General features: G+C 38.8%; 1 long non-coding RNA gene across 1 annotated transcript; it reads right to left on the reverse strand.

Moving 5' to 3' along the window:
• Positions 1-11,295: 11,295 nt before the first annotated feature.
• Positions 11,296-13,444, reverse strand: LOC118490687. The gene is made up of 3 exons (XR_004889889.1): positions 13,290-13,444; positions 12,727-12,779; positions 11,296-11,500 (listed from the first exon to the last, which is right to left on the reverse strand). It is a non-coding gene; the product is annotated as an uncharacterized LOC118490687 (long non-coding RNA).
• Positions 13,445-20,770: the final 7,326 nt, after the last annotated feature.

Here is a 20,770-nt window from a genome sequence, read left to right on the forward strand (position 1 = left end):
GCTCCCAGGTGAATTCAGGACCATGTCTAGCATTCCAGCGAACTTTGACGAGCTTGACACTGCTCCGGCGGGTCTTGTTAACTTTCCAATCCGTGACCTCAACAGGTTCTTCAATGAAGTGGAGCGTGTCATCAATATGAATCTCGTCGGTAGGAATGGCAACGTTAACTTGAGTTGGACTCCTCTTTAGATTGGATACATGAAATGTATCGTGAACGTTATTCAGCTCGGCAGGTAGATCCAACTTGTATGCTACTGTTCCAATCTTCTCCAAAACCTTAAAAGGACCAATGTAGCGTGGATTCAACTTCCCACGCTTCCCAAAGCGTGCTACACCCTTCCAGGGTGATACCTTCAACAAAACCATATCCCCAACCTCAAACTCTTGAGGTTTCCTTTTCAGATCTGCATAGGTCTTCTGGCGATCACGAGCCGCGCTAATGCGATCTCGGATTTGCGCGATCTTATCTGTAGTTTCCTGAACTACATCGGGACCTACCAGTTGTCTATCACCTGCGTCAGACCAACAGAGCGGCGACCTGCACTTGCGCCCATATAAAGCTTCGAATGGCGCGGCACCAATACTGGTGTGGTAGCTGTTGTTGTATGAAAACTCAACCAGGGGTAAATGCTTATCCCAGCTACCGCCTAAATCCATCACACATGCTCTCAGCATGTCTTCCAATGTCTGAATCGTCCGTTCACTTTGGCCGTCGGTCTGCGGGTGAAAAGCGGTGCTCATATTCAGCTTCGAGCCAAAAGCTTCCTGGAAGGATTGCCATATCCTTGATACGAACCTTCCATCTCTATCAGAAATAATCGAGAGAGGTACTCCATGGCGAGTGACAATTTCTCTCATGTAAATTTCAGCCAATTTGCTTGTATGATCCTTTTCACGGATAGGCAAGAAATGTGCTGATTTCGTCAAGCGATCCACTATCACCCAGATAGTGTCATGGCCCTTAGGCGTTCTTGGCAACTTTGTAACAAAATCCATGGATATATCTTCCCACTTCCACTGGGGAATTTTCGGTTGCTGCAGAAGTCCCGAAGGCTTCTGGTATTCTGCCTTAACCTTAGCGCAAGTCAAACATTGGCTCACATAAATAGCAACATCGCCTTTCATCCTAGGCCACCAATAATAATCCTTAAGATCTTGGTACATCTTATCCGCTCCCGGGTGGATAGAGTACCGTGACTTGTGAGCTTCATCAAAAATAACTTCTCTTAAATCACCAAACAAAGGAACCCAAATCCTTTTCTCAAAACATAACGTTCCTTCCCTGTTTGGAACCAATATCTTCTCCATCCCACGGAGATATTCTTTCTCAAGGTTCTCCTCCTTGAGAGCTTCTTTTTGCGCTGCTCGAATGCGTGAGGAAAGATCGGTTTGGATAATCATTTCCATAGCCCTAACCCTTATGGGCTTGATTCTCTCCTTGCGACTTAGGGCATCGGCGACCACATTCGCCTTCCCTGGATGATACTTGATCTCGCAGTCGTAATCGTTCAGCAACTCAACCCATCGCCTTTGCCTCATATTCAACTCCTTCTGGTTGAATATATGCTGGAGGCTTTTGTGATCTGTAAAGATCGTACACTTCGTACCGTAAAGGTAGTGTCTCCAAATCTTCAAAGCAAAAACCACTGCGCCTAGCTCCAAATCGTGCGTGGTATAGTTCTTTTCGTGCACTTTCAGTTGGCGTGATGCATAAGCGATAACCTTTTGACGTTGCATCAACACACAACCCAATCCTTGACGCGAAGCGTCGCAGTATACCACAAAATCGTCGGTACCTTCCGGTAGAGCTAAGATTGGCGCGTTGCAAAGCTTATCCTTCAACAACTGAAATGCTTCATCCTGTTTGATTCCCCAATCAAACTTTTTATCCTTTTGCGTGAGGAGCGTCAATGGCTGAGCGATCTTTGAAAAATCCTCAATAAATCTTCGATAATAACCAGCCAAACCCAAGAATTGCCGGATCTCGGTTGGCGTCTTTGGCGCTTCCCAATTCTTGATCGCCTCGATCTTGGTTGGATCCACATGAATTCCACTTTCATTTACCACGTGCCCAAGGAATTGCACGTCTCTCAGCCAAAACTCACACTTAGAGAATTTGGCATACAACTGCTCCTTCTTCAGTAGCTCTAAGATAGCTCTGAGGTGTTGCTCGTGTTCTGCCTTCGTCTTTGAGTAGATCAAGATGTCGTCGATGAACAAAATCACGAACTTATCCAGGTACGGCTTACAAACTCGGTTCATCAAATCCATGAACACTGCAGGTGCGTTTGTTAAACCAAACGGCATGACAAGGAACTCGTAGTGCCCATAACGAGTTCTGAAGGCTGTCTTCGGGATACTTTCTTCCTGTATCCGGAGCTGATGGTATCCAGATCGAAGATCGATCTTTGAGTAGAAACTTGAACCTTGAAGTTGGTCGAACAGATCATCAATCCTTGGCAAAGGATACCTATTCTTGATCGTCAGCTTGTTCAATTCTCTGTAGTCAATGCACATACGGAAACTACCATCCTTCTTCTTGACAAACAAAACTGGAGCTCCCCAAGGCGAGAAGCTTGGTCGGATAAAACCCTTATCTAACAACTCTTGAAGTTGCGTTGACAGTTCTTGCATCTCAGACGGGGCAAGTCTATACGGTGCCTTAGCCACAGGCGCGGCGCCCGGAACTAAGTCGATGCGAAATTCCACTTGCCTCTGAGGCGGCAAGCCAGGCAAATCTTCTGGAAAGACTTCCGGATATTCCCTTACGACAGGGATATCTTCGATCTTCGGCTCAGCAGCCTTTTTATCCATGATGTGTGCTAGAAAAGCAACACATCCTTTCTTCAGACACTTCCTTGCTTTCAGACAGCTGATAATCCGCAACGGCGTCTCACGCTTCTCTCCATGAACAACAATGGTCTCACCATCGTCGGTCGAAATACGGATAATCTTCTCGTGACAAACAATCTCCGCCTTGTTACTTGCTAACCAATCCATCCCTACTACCACGTCGAAGCTTCCTAACTGGACTGGTAGTAGATCGAGAGCAAACTCACGCTCTCCTAACTCGATTACGCAACCTCTAATCACTTCATTGGCTTCTACTAACTTCCCATTAGCTAGCTCGATCGAATAAGGAATATCTAACTTACTAGCGGCTAAACCAAGCGTGTTCTTAAATTCTAGCGATACGAAGCTATAATCGGCACCAGTATCAAACAAAACAGACGCATAGCGTTGGTTTACAGGGAACGTACCAGTAACGACATTGGGATCCTGGCGCGCTTCCCTGGCCTCCATGTTGAAAACTCTTCCACGAGCTTGGGTCAATTCCGGGCAGTTCCTCTTGAAGTGCCCTTGATCTCCACAATTAAAACACCCGGGCCTCTGCCCGTTTCCACCATTGTTCCCAGCCTGGTGGTTTCCCTGGTTTCGGTTCACGGTTCCTGCTTGGTTAGCACGGTTTCCATTTCCTCCTTGATTTCCTTGTGGGCGGTTCCCATTACCACCACGGTTGTTTCTATTCCCATTTCCTCCTTGGCCTCCCCGGCCAGCATTAGCCCAACAGAAATCTCTCGTATGTCCAGTCTTCCCACAAGACTCACAAACCCTTAGACTGCAGCGACCAGAATGATGTTTTTGACATGAGTTGCACTTGGGCTGTGCACCCATGTATCCCCTGCTCTTCTTTTTATCACCAACTGAATCTTGAGTTGGTGCATTCGATTCTCCCTTCTTGACCACCGTCCCGGTGCTTTGTTTGAAACTTGAAAACTTCCGCTTATTACCACTAGATGACTCCACATGAGTCTCCTTTTTCTTGGGTTCAATCTCATCGAACTTGTTTAACCGAATCGCTTCTTCAGTAAGAGCCACACTGAGATCAATGGCTTCTGTGATGGTTGCGGGTTTGGAAGAAGTCACCATACTGATTATCTGAGGAGCCAGTCCCCAGATGAAGCGCTCAACCCTCTTAAACTCGGGTGTTACCATATAGGGTACCACGTGAGACAGATCGTGGAATCTTTGAACATATTCCGCTATCTTCGACCCTTCCATCTTTAAGTGCCAAAACTCAGTTTCAAGCTTTTGAATCTCCGCGCGAGAGCAGTACTTCCTTCGCATAAGCTCTTTCAATTCGGCCCAAGACAGGGCGTAGGCGGCGGCTTCGCCTAGAGTTTGCACTTGAAGGTTCCACCAAGATAGGGCTCCATCTAGAAACAGCCCTGAAATGTAAGTGACCTGCTGGTCGATCGCACATTTGCTCATACGAATGGTGGAATCAGTCTTCTCTGCCCAACGAACGAAGGCAACAGCACCGCCCGTGCCGTCGAAGTTTGTGGGCTTACAGTCCAGAAACTGCTTGAAGGTGCACCCTGCACATTCGTTTCAACATAGGAACTGTATTAGCAATTGTTACAGGAATCCGATTAGACCATGGTACGTCGTAAAGACTTAGGGTTACCATGAGTGGGATTCTGGTTGCCATTGCCGTTGGAGCTACTCCAGCTGGGTCCTCCCTGCGATGCAGCATACTGAGCAATCGCGGCAGCAATGATTCCTTGCAGTTCTTCTTGAGTCGTGGGCATCGGCTGCGGTTGACGTCTTGGTGCCATTTTCTAAAGATGCGTACGTCGATTAGGCCATAGAAATCATACGTATATAGTAATAGTAATAGCATATAACATCTCATGTTATCAATATATCACATACAACATCCCATGTCCAACATCCCATGTCCAAATATAAAAATAATCAATCAAGTAAATCAGATATGATGAGAATGCGGCGATTGCATATATATCAAGACCATAAGCATAGTAAGTGTGTTAGTACATCCATCAATCACATAGGGGTTACATCACCCCTGTACAAAATACATCATATCAGTGTTACATACAAACAATACATCACATGTATCAACAAAAATCTGTGTAGTCAAATGGTCTTCAAAAGCTGTGCATAACAATCGCGGCTGTCTCACCGGTGTCTACCCTGGTAACGTCGATGATCTCTAGAATGGTGGTGGTGGTGGAGGATAATGTAGGCGGCGAAAGAGAAGCCAATCCTCCTCCAAGGCCTGCTGGGTGCGGATCACGGATGCAATCTGCTGCTCTAGGACCGAAAGTCGAGCAACAATGTCAGGAGGAAATGATCGAAATGGCTGAGCAGATGAGGATGACGGACCAAGATATGGACCAAAAGACAACTGAGCTCTCTCGAGCTCCTGCAAACGCTGAGAATGGGAATCATGCTGGTGTACAAATGACATCAAAAGATCCTCAATAGTATGGCCCAAATGAAATGGGTGGTATGGATCTGTGGGTGGCATGGGTGAGGAAGAGGACCAAAGTAATGGCGCGCTGGTAAGATCGATAGGTGCAACAGAAGATGGGATGGATGCTAACTGAGGCATGACAGGTAATGGCATCGGTACATGGCCAAATGGATGGGCGGAAGAGCCCTCTCCAGGCCCCGCTGGAGGTATGACAGAAGGAATCTGAAACGAGAACTCAGGATGGTGAGCATCAGTGCGGTGAGGAGGAAGCGGCGGAACATCCTCGTCAGCCGGTATCCAACCGTGCTGAGCCTCCTCGTCAGGGGGATCCATGTGCTCTGCAAACAGAGCATGCTCGGGCTCAATAGGCAAGGGATCAACAGGAGCTAAAACAGGATCAACGTGAGCAACAACAGGATCAATATGATCGACATGAGGGTCAACTGGAATGTCAGCGATCAGAGGGTCAACAAGAGGATCAACAACATGGTCAGCATCTAACAAAGGAATATCATCAACAGGAACATCGCCAAGTGGCTGACCCGCCAAAATAGGATCAACAGGAACATCAGCATGCGCCAAACCATGCTCATGTGCGGGATCGAAAACAGCGGCCTGCTCTGGAGCTACTGCAGGCTCGGGATCGTCAAACGCCATATCGAAGTCAAAGTCCGGATCGATAGGATCAAAAGGGTCGGCAGGGTCAACGGGGTCCTCTACAGGCTGGTCCATATGAACGAACTCAATATCACGGTCTGGATCGAATCCAGGAGGAAATACAGGGTCAGAATCCTCGATATCGTCATGCTCAAAAACAAAGCTCGGCATAGGGGCGGCAGATGACGCCTGGTCAGGATCCGAGTCATGAACGAAAAGCTGCGTGCTCGCCACATGTGATGGAGCAGATGCCACAGACTCAAAGGAGTCTGGAGCTGGAGAATGAACAGGCGAGTCTCCGGCAGGAGCACCGGCGATCATCAAAAGACCGCCAGCGGGCAAAAGAGCTGGGTCAGGATCCTCGTCCTCGTATAGCTCATCATCGAAAAGATCAATATCGTCACCAGCCTCGGCATCAAGCATAAGCTCATAAGCTGGGTAGGATGCAAGAGGAATCGGGGCGGGAATCACAGCGAGAGGAAGATCCGCAGCAGGACCACCAACGATGGGCTCATCGACGCCGTCAGGTAGTGCGAATGGCTGAAAGTCGTCGTCGTCTGTACTGGTATAATCCGAGGTGTGCTCCTCGTGCTCTGATGACATACTCTCGTCTGACTCCATGGGTCGGGGTCCAGTAGTGTCCGAATCTCCTGTATCTGAGGTATCCATGCGTCTGTAATACAATCACAAGTATGTACAAATATCAGTAAATCAGGTAATCACACAAGTTACCACATAATAATCACATATTCCTCCTAGTCCCACTAGCCTCCCAGCCTCCCAGACTGTTCTTCCTAGTCCCACTAGCTAACTTTTCTCAGCCTCCCAGACTGACTCCCTAGTCCCACTAGACAAACATTTCCCAGCCTCCCAGACTGACTCCCTAGTCCCACTAGACAACTACCTCGATCGATTGGATCGAGCCTCGACCTCCCAGACCGAGCCTCAGCCTCCCAGACTGAGCCTAAAATAATAAAATATGCTCAACATTTGTTTATAAAAAGTTTTGGATCTGGACTTAAGTGGTATGCAGAAAAACATTTTCGTGAGAGCCCTAGTGATCATAGTCTAGACTCAAAATGAACCCTAGTTCGCTATGATCAAAGCTCTGATACCAAGCTGTCACACCCTGGCTTTGCGGAAGCGTGGTTAATTTGGTGTGACTTCTTAATACCATAGCTTAACCATAACAAGCTATATGAATTTAAAATCATGCAAAGTCATCCATTGAAAATAAAATTGTCAAACATTGTCTAAATGGGTAAACACCCAACAACCATTACTTGTCTTAAACAGTACAACTACTACCATAATGCAAACAAAATAAACATGGTTCAGGGGCTATGGCTTGTCCAGGAAAGAGCCATAAGCCTTGAACCCGGATGACTCTGAATCTAAATGCAGCGGGAAATCCTGCTAAACCGTGCCAGATCCTTAATTCCCTGAAATACATGTAAGTTGAAAAATCAACAATAATGTTGAGCGAGTTCATGCGAAAATGAGTAAATAAACCTTTATTTTTATCAAAAACCCTGGTATGTAGCAAATAAGGAAATAAAAGAGATCACCAATGGGTTGCAAGTCCACTGATATGTGTGAAGTGCAAGTAGGGATGACTCAAACCTAGCGGATTTATGCGTCGGGCACTAAGTCACCCCGAGGTCCGTTATGCTGGACCTGAGGCTGGGCTCGCTACACCCAGATAGATCTACCGCTCCTGTCCCTCGGTCCTCAACGAGGATTAATGGCCTCAAGTTTCTGCCTACCCACTCACATGATCTAAGTAATAACCCTCCTTATGCTAACCATACCATGTATAACATATCCATAATCATTGTAACATGTATTTCACCCCCGCAGTTTATAAAACTGAAAACAGTTAAGAGAAGAAAAGGGGGACATGAACTCACAGTGAGCGCGTCACAAAATCAAGCAATCCAATATCCAAGTGCTGTGCAACGACCTACATGTGCTAATTCTATTAGACGGATGGCCGTGCTTTAGCTTCATAGATTATATTTTTGGGAAACAGTTAGTCAACCGTTTCGTATATATATTTGATACGCATTCTCCTTCCCAAGGATGGGGGATTTAAATACATGTGTATTTATATCATTTTATTAAGTCCCACTTAATATATTTTATTTCTTATTCCAAAATATATTTATTTTTCTCAAAAATAATATATTTCCTTTTTCTCATAACATTTTCCCAAAATAATATATTGACAACATACGTGCTTATGAATACTTCCGAATAAAGCGTAAGTTACGTTTCGGTGATTAAGTGGTAATAGAAATTACCGTTGTAACTTATATGTTTGCCGTGAAGGCGTTTGTATTATTTCGGCTTGACAAGGTTAGTAAATATTACTTTTACTCTAAAAATAATATTTATATATCTTCACAAAATAATCATAAACAGTGAGGTGACAAAATATATTTACCGAATAAATATTTATCACTTTTAGTTTTGTGAAAATCCCACCTCCGATTATTTATAAATAAGGTTGTGGCGAAATATATTTTTGAAAACATGTCAAAGTAGTCTAACACTTGTAAATAATTCTAAGTGTTAGATTTTTAGAAAATTTCGCCAGAGTTTCCCCTGTAACTGGAGGTGGCCACGCTTTCAAGCGTATCATTTTCTTTTACAAAATCATCTCAACAATTTATCAAATCAACCGAATCAATTTTCAACACTTCAAATAGAAGACTAGTATGTAAAACCGCGTTGTTTCATGAACTTGTAGTTTTTACAAAATCTCCGGTGTAGATCTCGTTATTTTTAGTGGATCTATATATAACATAACTTAGTCTTGCAAAAACCTCGTTTTTGGGACAAATCACTTCTTACAACTTCCCGACAATTTTTGTGAACATTGTTATTTTGTCGGATCTTTTATTCTACAAGTGTTTCTACACTTGTAGTTTATAGAAATCGTGTTTGTTAACACTTTATCTATTTTTATAAAAACATGATTTTCTCGACACCCGGTCCTACGAATATACCACTTGTACATACGTAGATCGGCTTGTTTTAAATACTATTTTTCATGTTAAAACATTTTTACACAAGTTCATGTTTCCCGTGTGGTGGAGTTTCACCTTTTAACCCTTGTACACAAGAAACAAGTGTATGTCAAGATACGCGATCCGAACAAAGTCGGGTTAAACGATGATGAGAGCCACCACATCGTAGATCAGGCCATATTAATCAACATATTCAAGTACTACGACATTTACACGCGTTTTGAGCTTTTAACCAACGATATTCACGTTTTAGCAAACTTTAAAGTTCCATCAAGCGGGTTACCGACATTCAACCGACAAATATCTTTTTAACCACTTTAGACATGACCAAAAATGAGTTTTAAACGTTATACCTCTAGCTCGGGGCTAGGGAAGAAACTAGTCGAAAACTGCGTGGATAATAGCAAACGGTAGAGGTCCTCCGCGTTCCGTTTGTTCCGAGCTCCGTTGTACGTAACCACCGACACTTGTATACCCTTGGAATGTCAAGACTTGAACCGAAAAACGGATGTGGGGGTGGTGGTGATCTCGGCCGAGAGGAGGGAGAGGGAGAGGGAGAGAGAGTGAAGGTGAGGTGTGTGTGTTTGTGTGTGTGAGAGGTGATGTTATTTATAGAGAAAGTTGTCTCGATCCTCGTGCAATCCAATTAAATATTCAAAAGCGTACTCTCCTTGGCCCCACTAGTTGGCCGATTCCATTGAGTTGTAATGGTGCTCGGTTCGTTTCCAATTGTTCAGTTACGGTTCAGTTTGGTTAAGTGCGTTACTTTAAGGTACTAACCTCGTTAGTTGCTCGATGCATTAAAAGCGGGTGTTAGGGTAATCAGGGACCCTAACTGGCTCAGAAAAATACCAATATTAATTTTTGGCAATATTTTTATGTTCCGGGTATTGTCCGGTTGTTCGGTCGGATAGTAATCCGTTAAAGTGCTTAAGATATCCGTTAAGCGTCATAAATAATATTTTTAGCGACACAATTTATTCCGCAAAGTGTCGGGAATAATTCCTCATATTTTGGCACTTTATTACTTAGCTAGAAGCTAGTGTGTTGATAAAAGTGCTGTGTTTTGTGCTTAAAGTTCGTTTTAGGCACGTCCAAATCTCTATATCTTATTCCTAGAGACGTAATCATACGACCCTTGTATCCCTACACACACTATGGGTGTAGTAAAATAATTCTGGCTCATTCAGGCCTTTAGAGGCAGCGTTTGCCTGATGCTGGCTATACCAGCAAGTTCACTATGTATCCGTTTAGTGCTACTGTGCTTTTGTGCATCATGTTTGTCACTAAGGTTTAATAAATAAGTAGTGTAGTGACAGGAATATCAAAGTATGATGCAGATATGTACAAGTACCAACAATCAAGTAGCAGTTTATCAGCAAACTCAGTAAAGCACAGTAATTAGGCAACAATTAATAATTAATTAAGTCGTACGGATACCTGGTTTTGAGAGGGTTGTCACACGCACACTCCTTCCCATTATGACACTTATCTTTCATTGCATTCCCGGGTTCAAGTGTACGCGCACCCCTTCCCATTGCAATATTTATCGAGATTACTTTTCCCTCGGTATCACATACTCGCCATTATTTACATAATTCATTCATTTCACTAATCATATATGACCATATGCAACTCTCATTCATTATGTGAATTGTTGCATTCTACTTGTCTTATCGTAATTTAGAACGTGTACCTGATTGATACTCGCCTTGATGTACTCCGTTGTCTCAAGTCATCACTTGATTTAGGTTCTTTGCTAGCATGTTCTTTGTCATGCTTCCGAACCTTCAACCCTTTAGATTATTTATCCCCCGTCATCTTCAGATGCGGTCATCATATCATTCGAACATTTCCAATTTATTATTAATCCTGCTATTCAATGTTTCCCGTATTGTTATACGATACATTCAAATATACTTACCTTATAAGTACTTAATTTATATTCAATCTATGATTAGGATTTATACTACCTAATCATCTTTTATCGACACTAGACATCTCGAATCTGCTATGTTTATGTCAATTGTTAAACGTTTCATTTCATTATCATTTGTATCTTTCACTTTGATTTAGCCAAGTTTGTAACTTTCTTAAACCATTCGTGTTTAGTTCACTTTCCGGGTCTAAGTGTATTGACACACACTTCCCATGCACTTTAATTCATATTCTTTTCCTAATATTTTGTTACAATCTACTCATATAAATAATTCTTACCGGATGTTTGATCAAGCTTCGAACCAAACACACTTTGTTGACAACCTTGAGCTCTGATACCAACTTGTAACACACTCAGTATTATAAAAGGGTTTTAGTACTCATAGCGACAATTAATTGTGTTCTTACAAATACACATATATGTAAAATACGGGTTTACTAAAAACTTTTAAAATTTAAAAGTTTGATAACATATTGTATATAAGTTCGTCGTTTAAAAGTTACGACGCAGCGCAGTGCGGAAGCTTGTATCTTGGTCGTGTTCGGTTCTTCGTTGAGCTTGATCTTCATCCGGGAATCCTTGACATTAACCTATGACCAAAACCAACTTAAAAGTTAGCTTTGGTAGTTAAATAGCAAGTTTAAACAAGTTATATGGGTCAAACAAACAAAATTACACAATTTTGGGATTAGGGAGGGCTAGACGCCCCCCCTAGCCCCTTTTTTAACAACAAGTTCCTTTATTTGTTGCTGCATTTGCCCAGCTCTATTTTTTATCAAAATTTTATCTTCAAAGCTTCATAACTTTTGATCTAGATGTCCGTTTTGCGCGATTCTTTTTCCTACGCGTTCGTAATTTAATTACCAATGCATCTATCAAAATTATTATATCAAAAATTGGATGTACGGGCTGAAAGTCTATAAATGCCTTATGTATTTATTTGACCCGTTTAGCTTTTGCATTAATTTGACCACTAACAAATTTTATATCCGCAAGACGTATTTACCCAACATCCAGGGCTTATGATCACCGGCGTTTCATTACCAAATCTATGGTTTCACGCACTTGTAATCCGTCATTGCTAAATGCTATTCTAAACACACTTTTACTACTTACTAGACAATTATTCGACCCGTTTGGCTCATTTATGGAATCCTCCATTTCTAATGACTACCAAACGCTTTCTAATCTAATTTTAACTCATTAAATCAAGTAGTGAACATTGTTACTTCAACTAATACCAATCTTTATTCTAAAACACAACTATAAATGATTACAATATCTAATTTGCATAATGTAAAGAAACAAGTTACATACCTTCATAATTCATCAACATTGCTTTCTAACCATAATTACCCATTCCCGGGCTTGTCAACCTCATCGTATCCCTTCAAATCCATGGTTTACGCTTTTATAAGTCAAATTTAACGAGTGACGCTCGAGTCACTTCGAACACTACCATTTCGACCATTATTTTGACCCGTTCTTTATCAAGTGAATTACACCACTTTACTTACTTTCCCATTATGACTAATTAAACAATATTATCAATAAACATATCTAACCAACTATTTATTTTCACACGTTCTTTATCTAGTGAATTACACCACTTTACTTACTTTCCCATTATGACTAATTAAACAATATTATCAATAAACATATCTAACCAACTATTTATTTTGACCCGTTTGGTTTGTCGAGTGAATCCCATCACTTCTTGGACTTACCAAACGCAACTATTTTCGCTATAACAACATTAAACATATCTACAACTAGGCTTGTCTACATAAATGTAACGAGACGACAAGTCGCGTACCTTCAAAGTGTTCCTTTCAAGCGCGTGTCCGCTTGAAGACTCGGCTCCTTTTCCTATAAAGTTCAATCAACACTTCGTTTAGAACTCCATTCATGTCTTATAACGCATAATTCATATTATCATTTAAATATGCGTTTCATTCGAAATCACCATATCTAGCTTTCTTTTAGGCATTTCAACAAACACCTAAAGGGCATAATTTTACATGATTTATTAACAAGTTCATAACTTGTCACATAGCCCAAGTTTTCATAAATTAAACTATCTAACATAAATATTAGCCTCTATAATTCTGAAATAACCTCACATATGTCAAATTACACTAGAACAAACCCAAATTTCCTAGTGTTTATCAAGTTCTACATAACCCATTAATCACCTACAATGGTGTCCATGGATTTTACTAGAATTAAGCATGATTTCAACATGTACTTGTCTAGGGTTTACTCCTAGACACTACAATGTTCCTATTTTATCTCTATAACACACATGCATCATCAAATTTCGACTTTCACAAGTTCATCTAAAATTTAAGATGGAATAAATAGTAAAATTTTGCATACCTCATGAACCCTTCACTGAGGTGATCACTAATCTATGCTTGGATTTCGATTTGGGCTTGATTTGCCCCTTCAATTTGGTGAATTTTTGTGTTTTAGGGTTGAAGCTTGAGACCTCCTCCTTGGTCTGATTGAAATCGCAGGACACACCACATATGTGTGTGTTTTGTGTTTAATATTTGATTTAATTGAAACTTTAATTCATTTGCCCATGTCTAGTCCCTCCACTTTACACAAGTTTTTTTTTTATAAAGGGTATTTTAACCATGTTTGTTCTATCATTTCAAGCTTTTTAACTAACTAGGTTAATTATTCCTAGTTATTTTATCTTGACTATTAGCGTCATTTAATTTATTATATAGAATCTATATTTTTGGGGTGTTACACATAAGTTACCAAATATCTCCTCTAAAACTGTTGCTACCACTATTGATTCGTGGCCGCCGGTCTGCTATCCACACCTACAAGAAAGTACCACCACAAAACACTATTAAACATACTGATATGAAAATTACCCGCCAACCCATTCAACGGATTACACGACTTTTAGTCTATTCCAGTTCAAATTGACGTTTTTTACACAAATAAAAATGCATGGGCTATGATCGGGCTCATTAATTCAACCCACCAACCAGCAAATATTGTAACCCCGTATTCCGGTTTGCCGTACATTATAAGAGTCAAGTTATATATGAAGTTTGAACGATAAACTTACTGCAACTTTGGTTGCAGTAGATCCTGATATAGTGGTCGAGAGGTGCCTTTCTCAAAGTGGCTGCCTGATTCGTAACCTTCAATATGTATGACAAAACATACGGACATAACATAACCAATCAAATTCTCAGTGTTGATTGCAAGTTATCTCAAAATCTTATTGACGATCAATTCAAGAAAAATTAAGACTAAAAAATGGATGACACTAATCAGAAGGTGAAATCTTACAATACTCACCGGTGTATCAAAATGTTTATTTCGAGTTCCATACTTGATCACATTCTTCTCTTTTTCTTTCAAATAGTGTAAAATAGAAAATGAATGTTAACCAAGATTAGTAGAGAGAATGACCACAAAGACATAGAACATAAGTTACCAATGAAATCCCAATAAGGTGCAAACTTGAAACCCTAGAACAACGAAAACGAATAAATGAAAGTATGAAATCCTAAAACCTTTGTATCTAACTTCTCTCTAGAATTTAAGATTTAATCTCTTTCATTGCAAGTTCCCATGAAGAATTCTTAGCTTCAAGCTTTGACAATTCATAGAAAATTGATTCGTTTTTTCTTCCACTTGTGAGCACCATTGCACCTTAGGCTTTGGTGCAATGTTTCCCAGGCTGAACTAGCATGACCTAAAATAGTGAAATTACTTAATTCCCAGTGTGTGAAAGAGAGCAATGTAAAATGAGTACAATGGCAATTATCTCTTTTTATTTTTAGTACAAAACTTAGTTCAAGATCATCTTGGACTGAAAAATTATATGATTAACTTGCACACCATTTTTACAACTCAAAAATTATATTATTAAAGTATAACCAGACATCATACCGAATCTTGTTGGAAACCCGAAAACATTTCCTTCAAAGAGTTCATTTCTTGTAATTATTGGTACGTCGCTCTTTGGTGGCACAGTCATTTTCTCAAGCACCTCTTCATTCAATGCTTCTGGAACCTGCATGCATCCAAAAGACCAAAATAATCAAATTAATTTTTTGACCCGACCAATTTTGTCTTAGCTTACATATAATAATTAGAAATCCTTAAACTATCTACCAAGAAAACATTTACCAACTTACCTTTATTGGCCCCGCTCAAATTCAGATCAATAATTGTGATTCTAGATGCCCCGATATGTGCTGAGAAACAAAAGAAAACCAAAAGCTGTAGATATATACCATTTTCCACAAGTTAAAAAGTCAAATGTACAAATTGAAGTGATAAGGCAGAAGTCAAGTGACAGCACCAAGCCCAAATATATAACATCATTTTTACGGGTTCATATTTTGGAAAAAGTAATAACAATATAATACAATTTTAGTTTTTTTTTGCAATCATAATGAACACAATGACGATTTAAAAACCGAATAAATAGTTACCTGGCACGATACTACAAAAACCCATTTAAAAAAATTGTATATGTGTGTGGCTTAACCTATTGCCCATCTTGTCACTTCTACAATACTAAAAAAAATTAAAAACATATGAACCTGTGGATATGCCACAGCTAAGAGCAGACTTTATCAAGTGAAGCATCATGGCTGCTCTTAGACACTAAGTAATGATCAATTGTGCGTTTAACGAAGGGCGTTTTTAAGAATTCACAGAAACAACAGCACGAGCATGATGCTCAGCTACCTGCAGCCTCTGCAAAATCCAATTTTTGGGACAATTTTTATCAAACACAGCATAATAAGTCCTACATGTTAGAAATAACCCGTTCATGTGGCCTAACAGATCATTTGAGTAACGTTGCCAATATGACACAATTACAAGTTCCTAACATTTACTTGATGGAAGTAATTGTTATAAGTTAACGGGACTTTACGATTTCCCTTTAGATGCTTTTAATAGAGAGAATACCAAGAGTTTATAACCAACCATGATTTATGATCATAATTATAGATCATTAGTGATAGTAGTCATGGTTTATAAATAGTTATATAAAGAACTCTTTTAAGAACACCAATATAAAAAAAAATACTAGAAAATTCTCTCTAAGGTGATCCATCAACCCAAGGCATCATAACGGGAATCATGGTTTCATCATCATCGTCTGCGAAGATAATCATTCCCACAAGTAAGTGCCTATAATTTCATGTTCATAATTATGTAAGGCTTGAATAAACATGATTAGGGTTCTATGTTTTTAACCCATGTTTAAAGATATAATCAACATGTGGTATCAGAGCAATGTTGATTATATCAAATTCGATCATGAAATCCGATATTGATGATTCGCTGTTGATGATGGAGTTGAGTTCCTTAGTCGTAAAAAAAATCAACTAAAAACATTTTAATATGATAATCAATTCAAATTGTTTTTTAGCAAATGATTTTGACATCATCGTAAATTAATTTTTGTTTGCGGTGATATTTATCCAAGTTTTTCCATAAATTGTACTTACAATTTAAAGCCTTGCTCATAAGAAATTATTTTAATATTATGTTTGGTAAACTTGGATGGAACAATCTAGTTTGCTGAATTCTTTCTATCAATTTATCCATTCATGAATATTTTATTTCAAGTATAGGTTCCATCAGTTACAAATTTGATTATGTATTCAAGTATAGGTTCCATCAGTTACAAATTTGATTATGTATTCATGAATATTTTAGAGTTGTATTTAATACAATTTGTGAATGCTATTTAGAATTTATTATGATGATTAATGGATGAATTTATAATACATGATTTTGCAATCAGTTACAAACTTGATTATGTATTCATGCATTCTTAAATTAATCGGTTACAAAGTCCTTATGAATTAATGTTTGAATTTAATGATTTCAATTAATGAATTGATTATAGAAATTCTAGACTATAATCCATGAACTGAATAGTTGATTTTGTGCCTAAATGTTTGTACACTTAAAGCCCTTTATATGCAACTTTTATGTGAGATTCTTATTTTTGCGAATGGCCCAACTTTAATTTATACCATTTTATGTGATTATGTGTATTGTTGGATAATGAAACCAACAACGAATTGTTTGATGATGCACATAATAATTATCAGCCTAATTTACATAAATATTTCATTTCTGGCCCAAAGGTGTTATGTTATATTTATGTGCTTTACTTTATTATTTATGTGTGTTCATAATACATGAATTTTGGTCAAAGCCAAAGCGAAGCTAGAGTTCATGTAGAACATTGAGACAGTCTATATTTATGTGTGTTCATAATATGTGAATTATGGTCAAAGCCAAAGCGAAGCCAGAGGTCATGTAGAACACTAAAGACGGTCTATTATTTATATCGTTCATAATGCTGAATTTTGGTCAAAGCCAAAGCGAAGCCAAAATTTAGGTAGAACATTAAGCCGAGGTTTATTATTTTATATGGTTCATAATGCGTGAATTTTGGTCAAAGCCAATGCGAAGCCAAAATTCAGGCAGAACATTAAGTTGGTTTTATTTATTTATGTTCATAATACATGTAATTTGGTCAAAGCCAAAGCAAAGCCAAAATTTCATGTAGAACAATAAGTCAGTCTATTATGTATGTTCATAATGCATAAATTTTGGTCAAAGCCAAAGCGAAGCCAAATTTATTTAGAACATCAAGACAATCTGTTATTTATGTACGTTTATAATGTCTGAATTTTGGTCAAAGCCAAAGCGAAGCCAAAATTCAGGTAGAACCTTTAATTAGTCTGTTATTTTGGTGTTATAGTAGACTATATATTCAATATAATAATTTGTGTCTGCCTTACTTGATTACCCCATAATGTAAATCACTCCTGTCACACCCCAACCAATGGCGGAAACATCGGGATGAGACGAAGTGTGAAGATTGCTAGAGACATCATAACGCTATTTGTGACAATATTTAGAAATTCCAAATTTCATTTCATTTCATAACTTCAAATAGTCAACATTACAAGAAATTCAAATACAACAAGTTTAACATAACAACATGATAACATAACAAAATTTGATACAACATATTAAACCCTAACGTCTATATGTGTATCTAGGCATCAACGCTACTTCTTTTCTTAGCATCGTCCTCATCAACCTGTAACATGTTTAAAATAATTCAATGCAAAAGCAAAGGCGAGTATACAAGTTTGGTACATACATAGCATAAGATAAAAGTGTGAACAATTCCTCATAGCAAGCATGCGATTCAAGATAAACATTAAATATGGCATGTGCATAACATATCAAACCAAGAAAACGCAACTTGCTCATGACATAACCAAAGTTTCAGTAGAGGCGGGTCGTTAATCCTATAGCGCTACATATGTCAAGGTTTGGCTCGTACGAAGTTTATGATAAGTTCAACACATAAGAATCACCCAAATTTAAAGTATCAAGCCATCACATATACAAGCATGTTATAGGAATGTTCATGTGTTTAGACAAAAGTTCATGTGTAAGTTTCAATAGGTAAACATGTTACACCCCAAAAGTGGTAAAAGTAAAAGGGGAAAAGTACGAGTATACTCACAAAGTTTGCATATGTTTTCCGATTATCCAATTGTTGACGAGTAGAGATTTAGAGTCCGAATGTATAAGGGATAAAGTTCAAGTATGTTTAGAGTCGAGATTCGGTGCTTAAAACAACATAAAAATAAGATATGAGAATAACATGGAAAATAATCATTTAGTACATATGATGCTTGTTCTTGACACTAGGAAACTCGAAGGAGTTTAGATGTTTTCATGGAACAAGGTTCCATTAGAATCGTGACAAGTTATCATAGTCTAGGATGATGTAATCTAGTACCCCGACATATGAACACTAGTTCATCATCAAAGATTCGATTATTAGAATAATATATTTAGGTTATATAATATATGTCCAATAGTTCAAGCATGAGGTAGAAGATTAAAATCTTCATTTTGGTACCTCTAAATGTCATAGAAGTCATGTAGGAGGTAGGAAGATCAAGTCTTCCATTTAGGCACCTCTATGTGTTCACCACTACACTTGATGTAAAAAAAACAACCAAGGAGGGTCATGAACATACAATAAAGAATAAGAAATATACATACTAACTAAGAGAAATCATCAAATCATGTGAGGATTGTATGTTTGGACAACCCAAGTTGTTCCATAATCACTCATGTATCAAAGACAAAGTTTGACATGACTTGTGGGTTAAAAACCCTAAACAAAACACCAAGTTTATGAGGTTTAATCCTCTGATTTTAAATGTCTCAACCTTGTTTTTAAGCTTAACCAACCATGGGATAAGTTGTAAGCATTAGGACATAGGTATGAGATGTGTTGGACACAAGTTGCATAGGTTTAAACAAGTTTTTGATGAACATAAAAACAAACAGAAAGTTTATGGACTATTCGGGGCATTTCCAGGTCTGATTTCTCCAAGGAGAAGTCTAGGAATCGAACCCCATGATTATACAAGCAAGTAGGAAAAAGAATCGAGTGAATCGGATAAGAATTGAGTGAGTTATGCTCATTTTCGTGAAGGGGTGTCAATCTACTCGAACCCTTGCTTTCAGCTACGGTTTGGTGGATGTTTTGTGAGTTTTTAGGGTTGTAAAAGTGGTAGGGAGGCTGGTTATAAGGGGTATTTATAGGGGGAAGGATTAGGGTTTCAATGGGTTGGGCTTTGGAAGTGTTTAGAAGGGGTTACACCTTGAAACTAGCCCACAAAACCCAACTATATGGGCTGAATTTTGCTGAATTGGGGCTGTCATATTTCTTTACTTTTTTATTTTTTTAAAACATTATAATGAGTAATTTTGTTAGTTAAGTTGTGTAATAATGTGCAACAATGTTTCCCCTAACTTGTAACAAGGTGAAATATGAAATAAAACATGATTTAACTAGGTAAAAAGTGTAATGTACAAGTTTTATTTACGAAGCAAGTTCCGTATTTTACAACGATTACAATGAAAGAATGGTTATAAGAACACAAGATTTCCAAAGTTAGAATTTCACGTAAGGTTTCTAAATGTAGGAAGTTTGAAAACGCAGGGCGTTACAGTCTCCCCTCCTTTAGGAAATTTCGTCCCGAAATTTATTCAAGAGGAAGGCTTGAAAGAGTTTTTGACATAAAGGTGATCATTAAGAATTGAAACTTGGGAAGTTTGAAAAGTACTAAATTTTGGAGAACATCAAGGTAGATTTGCAAGGGGAAGTTTTTAAGGATAGTATAAAAAAAATCATACTTTCGTAAAACCTGTTTATTGAGAGGAACGAAAAGGTTTGTTACTTTAAATAAAGCAATAGAGAGATACTAAGTATAGTTACACAAGAATCAAGAATAGGGAGGCTATTTTATAGGTAATGAGGTAAGTTAGGACTCAAATGTTTAAACAAGCTGGATTGCGAACGAGTTTTGTATAAAATAATACGAGTATAGAATGAACGAATGGCTCTTAAAGAGTACAAGTATGTGAATAGCATAAGTGTTGGATAGATGAACGTAGTGTGTTAAGGATGAAGTCTCGTCATGAATAATCGGATATAATGCGTTTGTGAGTTGCGTGAAGTTGTATTAGGTCCAAAAGGTCTGCAACACACTGAATTTCTCATGGCACGTTTTACGAAAGTTTGGTAACATGGTGAAAACACTTATATATAGGAAGTACCAGCGGCGTATCCACCATGTTTTAACCACATTACGTCCGTTTCGTTACTCGGGGTCATGTTACGTTCCGTGTCTTACCATACACAGTAGTACACTCTATGGTTCTCATACGCCTATCACTTTAATCCCGTGTGCACCCGCGATTATACTGATCGTCGCATGATCCACATAGCTTGTACTAGTTATGTATGAATC

This window comes from Helianthus annuus, chromosome 3, assembly GCF_002127325.2.
Source record: "Helianthus annuus cultivar XRQ/B chromosome 3, HanXRQr2.0-SUNRISE, whole genome shotgun sequence".
NCBI classification, from domain to species: domain Eukaryota; kingdom Viridiplantae; phylum Streptophyta; class Magnoliopsida; order Asterales; family Asteraceae; genus Helianthus; species Helianthus annuus.